The sequence below is a fragment of the Chanodichthys erythropterus genome, chromosome 16 (assembly GCF_024489055.1).
Source record: "Chanodichthys erythropterus isolate Z2021 chromosome 16, ASM2448905v1, whole genome shotgun sequence".
Taxonomy (NCBI): Eukaryota; Metazoa; Chordata; class Actinopteri; order Cypriniformes; family Xenocyprididae; genus Chanodichthys; species Chanodichthys erythropterus.
In genome coordinates, this window is record NC_090236.1 from 39608842 (window position 1) to 39615068 (window position 6227).

Sequence of the window (6227 nt, forward strand, 5' to 3'; positions counted from 1 at the left end):
AAAACATAACTACACTACTTTGAGTTTGGACTGGCCAATAGCCAGCGGAAATTCTGAAGCGGGAAAAAGCTTCTTTGTCTTGTTTTATGGCCTAATTAGCATAGTTATGGAGGTATCCGAATTGGGAAGTTTTCCTCCAAAAGACTTTAAAACTGGAATAAAACATTTTACAGTAACTTAACAAACAAAGTTGGGTCAGACAATTGGAGAGGAACATTTTGAATCCAAGAAGTCTATGTTTGGAAAACATTAAAGCCGAGATACACTTTTTCCACTTGAATATAAAGTTTTAGGGTAAAACTAACACAATTACAGGTTACATGGATACACTTTTGGGAGTACATTGGATACATTTCTGAAATTTAACTTATGAGTTAAAGAGAATCCTTCTATGTTTCTGTTGCGTGTGTGTGTTGTGTTGTCTGGGGGCCATTTGGTCTCTCTGGCCCAACAGGAGGTAAATCTAGTTAAAACCTTTGAAGCTCCTATGAGGTTACTAGAGTGTTAGTGGTTACTCGCTCTGGTGTAATAAAATGTGACAAAAGGGAATATTGTGCCAGACCCATCGGTGACATGTCAATGAGTTACAAGAAGAGGGTCAAACGTCAAAAGGAATCACAAAATTTAGAGTAGACTCAATCATTGTGATTCACTCCAGATGCTACACAGTTTAAACTAAAACACTTTATACTCAATATCTCACAATGAGTCTGAGTTCACATTATATTTGTGAAAACAGTTTCATCTCAGTATTTTGAGATCTGTTGAAATAAATATGAAGATATCTTCCTCTGTTTTATTTGCTTATAAAGATGACGTGACTTTAGGGAATAAGTAGTTTTCTTCCATCTTATATTCTACTCTCTTTTTTCTAATATAGGTTAAGATACTGTGATCTGACAGATGAAGGTTGTTCTGCTCTGACTTCAGCTCTGAAATCAAACCCATCACACTTGAGAGATCTGGATCTGAGCTGGAATGAACTAGGAGACTCTGGAGTGAAAAACCTCAGTGATCTACTGATGAACCCACAATTCAAGCTGGAGAAAATAGAGTTAGTATCATTATACTGTATTTACCGTTTAGTTTATTATACGACAACAGGGCACAAGTCACATCATTTGTAGCGCTGCATCTCCATCTGAAGAAAGATTCAGAAATGGTATCAGTTAATGGGTTTGTATGTGTCATGAATGGCTGGTGTAATGAAGCTCATGATGATGGAGAATACAATAACACTATCTTTAATCACAAATCTAACATGTAAGAGAGATAAAACACAACCACTTCAACATAAACAACAGAACAATGAACAGACAGAACTAAGAGTTTAAATTTTTATTTTAACCAAGGCTCCGGGACGTGTGAAGATTCGCCTGTCAATTGCGTCATACCTGCATTATCCTCGGTTGTATTTTGTAGAAACCATGGAAACAGCAAAGACGCTTTAATATATTACACGTTTTTATAGACAAGGGAAAAACTGTTTTGATATATTGATAGACGGAAAACTAATTGTTGTTATATAGCTCAACACCTTCTTGATTTTTTGCGAGTACCATGCTTTACCATGCTTCAGGGAAAAAACTATTTTGTCAAATAGCTAACATAGCATAATCAGATGCAGCTTTATTTTTAGTAACAGTAATACAGAATTTTCTCCATCATACAAAATGAATCTCTCCAGCGGCCTTGTTCAACTCCCACAACACTCGCTCCTGCTCTGCTTCATACTACAGTAACATTAATAATTAGGGGTGTGACGAGACAGGTATCTCACGAGACGAGACGAGACTCGAGATTGAGTTCACGAGACGAGACAAGATTTTTACACACTATTTTTAAGAAATCCTCGATGGTGAAATACATGACTAGAAAAAATATTCTGCACGTGTATTTGAAATGTTTTAACTAATCATCTTGTAATGAATGTCATTTCAGTTCTACTTTCTGAGTATGAATTATCATATGCAGTAAAAGACAACAATACTCAAGCACTGTAAAAGGTTTTGTCACTAACTTTTTTGTCACTAACACTCAACTGACTGACTTCTCTTCTGTATGATTTCAGTCTCCTCAGATCTTACTGTACATGATTTATGAGCTTCTACAACTTTTGACCTCCTAACTGAACTCCTTTCCACAAACTGATCATAGAAATAAAAACAGTATAAGTAAAAATGGTAACACTATACAATTAGGTCTCATTTATTAACATTAATGTATTAACCAACTTCAACTAACAATGAGCAATATATGTGCTATAGTATTTATTAATCTTTGTTTATGTTAGTTAATAAAAATAGTCATTTATTGTTAGTTCATGATAGTTCACAGTGCATTAACTAATGTTAACAAATGAAACCTTACTGTTTGTGCTTATTAGGATTAAGAGAAAACTGTTATTCATCTTTTATGGTAGCCTAACACTTTACAATAAGTGCAACCATAATCACACTCTCTCAATATTCAAATAAGACCAAATTTTTCTCTGATACAGAGCTAAGAGATGGTTACAACTACACTGCCCAGCCTAAAATAGCTTTCATATTGAGAGATATTTGCATTTATCAGGGAGCCGCTTTCAAAATGCGGGTATTGAAATCGCGTTTGAATGCGCGATCGCGCGTAACTGTAAATATGGAGCGGCGGCGACCGTTATCCAACTTAATGTTTTTTATTTAAATACAAAGCAAAATGACAGTGGAGGCGTAATGTAAATGAAGCGGTGGCATATTCTTTCCTAATCACTCTAACACTCTGTCATGGCAACATCACGAGACTACTTTTCGCCTCGACGAGAAATCTCGTCACATATTAGTCATCACACCCCTATTAATAATCACATCCATGAACACGATTTCTTCCTGAGTCCTATCCCAATTCTTTTGCACCGTCTGTTGAAATGGAGACCACATGTCCCAAGATTCTGCTCTCAAACTTGGCTTCATCAAGCTACGCCTTTGTTTTGAATGGGCTTCTAGCGACCTCTAGTGGACAAAATTATTACATACTGCACCTTTAATTTTTTGGTTGTTTGTATATTGATCCTATATATTAATCTAGAGTGATAAATTCAGTTATTTTTGGGAGTGAGGATGGATCCAGACTTAGAATGTAACTAGTATCCTCAAATGCTCCTGTCTTGATTTGTTTGTTTATATCATTAAGTTTCCATGTTTTTACAGGTTTATTAGTGACTGTATGACATTTATTCATGATTCATTTAACTCACACATGAACTGAACATGGATTTGAGTCATTTTCTCATTCTGTCTTCAGTCTGTGTAGATGCAGTATTACAGAGAAACAGTGTGTCATCCTGACTTCAGCTCTGAAATCAAACCCATCACACCTGAGAGATCTGGACCTGAGCAGGAATGAACTAGGAAACTCCGGAGTGAAAAACCTCAGTGATCTACTGATGAACCCACAATTCAAACTGGAGAAAGTAGAGTTAGTATCATTATTCTGTACAGCAGTTACAGAGTGATTGAAGTTTATTTATTTTAAGACAACAGGACTTATGTTTCATTCTTTATAGCAGTGCACTTTCTGGATTTTCTTATCGGTCACATTTTTTGGTGAATCTAGTTAAATAGATATGCAGAAATCTGCCTTTTCAACAGGGAATAAAGAATAGAGACATCAAATAAATAGTTAAAAATTAAAGAGAAGAAACAGTATCTTCAGCACACAGAACTAGTGTAACTGGGTTTCAAAACAGACTATTGGAAACTAAATACTGCTGAAGCTCTTCAATAAGATGATCATCATAGATGTGAACTATTGTTATTTCTCTGTCTTCAGTCTGAGTGGATCCAGTATTACAGAGAAACAGTGTGTCATCCTGACTTCAGCTCTGAAATCAAACCTGTCACACCTGAGAGAGCTGAACCTGTGGGGGAATAAACTAGGAGACTCTGGAGTGAAAAACCTCAGTGATCTACTGATGAACCCTCAATTCAAGCTGAAGAAACTGGAGTGAGTATTATTATACTGTACAGCAGTTACAGTGTGATTAAGTTTATTTATTTTAAGACAGCAGAGCTTATGTTTGACTCTTTATAGCAGTGCACTTTCTGGATTTTCTTTTTGGTCACATTTTTTGGAACTAAAACAGATGATTGGAAACTAAATGCTGCTGAAGCTCTTCAATAAGATGAACATCATAGTAGTGAACTATTGTTATTTCTCTGTCTTCAGTCTGTTCAGATGCAGTATTACAGAGAAACAGTGTGTCATTCTGACTTCAGCTCTGAAATCAAACCCGTCACACCTGAGAGAGCTGGACCTCAGTGTGAATAAACTAGGAAACACAGGAGTGAAGCACTTATGTGATGTACTGAAGGATTCACACTGTAAACTGGAGAGATTGAGGTCAGTAACATTTTTCACATACAAGAATCAAAATTCCTAAAACACTTTATACTCAGTTTATATACATTATACTCACTTTATACTTTATACTCGAAGTCTGGACTTTAATTGGGCCATTCTCAAATTTTTTCATTTCTGTTCCAGACTCTCTAACTGCAGTGTAACAGAAGAAGGTTATAAAGCTCTGGCTTCAGCTCTGAGATCAAACCCTTCACACCTGATAGAGCTGGATCTCACAGGAAATTATCCTGGACAATCAGGAGTGAAGGAGCTCAGTGATTTACTACAGGATCCAAACTGTCAACTGAAAACACTGAGGTGAGATGGGATGAAATAATTAACAAAATTACTTATATGCAGGCTAAATATTCATAACAAATATAATATTGTAGTTATACATTATGCTAGACAATTTGTTGCATCAAAATGATCAAGATCAGATCAGATCCTGCAGGTTCTGACATGATGATAACCGTCAACACAGTTTAGTTGTGGTACAAGCTACAGGTCAAATAGACATTATGGGTCAGTATATGTGCTATTCTGGAGTATGGTATACCTTGATAATTAACATGCACAATTTTGGTTTTGTGCACACGTCTCAGTAAAAATTCTAGATAATCTTCTAGATAAAACACAATTGTTTTCCATCAAGTCCAGATTCACTGTATCTCTGCAGCAGGTCTATGAGTCTCCAGATGTCCAAAAACATGCAGTTTCACAAGCCAGTTTTCTTTGCTGATGTTTCTCAGTCCTGCTTAAAGCCAGAAAGATCTTGAGGCCTTAATTTCACACTCTGTATTCATACTGAAAATCATGATCTAGTGAGCTTTTGCTCTTCTGATCTGGGACGTTTCTGTTCTTATGAGTTTGCTTTAGGACTGAGTGTCACTCTAGTTTCTTTTCAAATACTCTATTGGACTTTGTTTTCAAGTATTTATATATTTATTTGTGTATTTAAATGTTCAAAGAAAAGTGTTACAACTAAATAACTAATTAGAACTTGTCTTTACAACAATAATAAATGTTTTTTTTTATCTTATCAGTCATGTTTATAATGCAACAGACATTTAAGAACTGAATTGACTCTTCTGCAGGTTTTTGAGTGCTGCTGCAGATGAAGCCTGTCAGTATGAGAAGAGAGTTGTGGGTAAAAACCCGTTACTCTAGAGAGAGCTGAATCTGAGTGAACATGAACGTCTCGGTTACATAGGTAACCCTCGTTCCCTGAAGGAGGGAACGGAGACGTACGTCGGACAGACCGACGAATAGGAATCTCGCTAGAGAGGCCAATCTACTTCGAGTGTAACTATACGAGCCAATGCACATTGGCATGCAATCATATGCATCAGCTGCTTACCTCGCAGCGCGGGTATATAATGAGCAGCAGGTGCGTTGCATCTTCAGGTTTTCGCTGAGGAGCCGAACCGAGCAGGCGGCAGCATCAGCAGGACAACGGCTATGGCGACGGGACGTACGTCTCCGTTCCCTCCTTCAGGGAACGAGGGTTACCTATGTAACCGAGACGTTCCCATTCAGTCGGTCACGTTCGACGTACGTCGGACAGACCGACGAATAGGAATCCCTACCAAAGCGCCACAGGAGCTGCCCTCTTCCAGCGCTCTGTCGTGAGCCACCTGAACCCCCTTGCCTAAGGACGGTGGGACCAGGCTCACGCAGAGAGGGTCGATCACTGTTGTTCCCAAAACCCACTCAGTGCGACAATTGGATAACGCTGGGAAGCGTAGCCTTACATGCGATAAGGAACGCTGCGGAAGCCATATCCTTCCCCGAAGGAGTTATATGGATAAGTACATATGGACTAACCTTGTAGGCTGTACAACATA

At 37.7% G+C, this 6227-nt stretch overlaps 1 pseudogene; it reads left to right on the forward strand.

Moving 5' to 3' along the window:
* Nucleotides 1–5550, forward strand: part of LOC137003839 (protein NLRC3-like) — a 45269-nt pseudogene extending 39719 nt beyond the window's left edge.
* The last annotated feature ends 677 nt before the right edge of the window (nucleotides 5551–6227 follow it).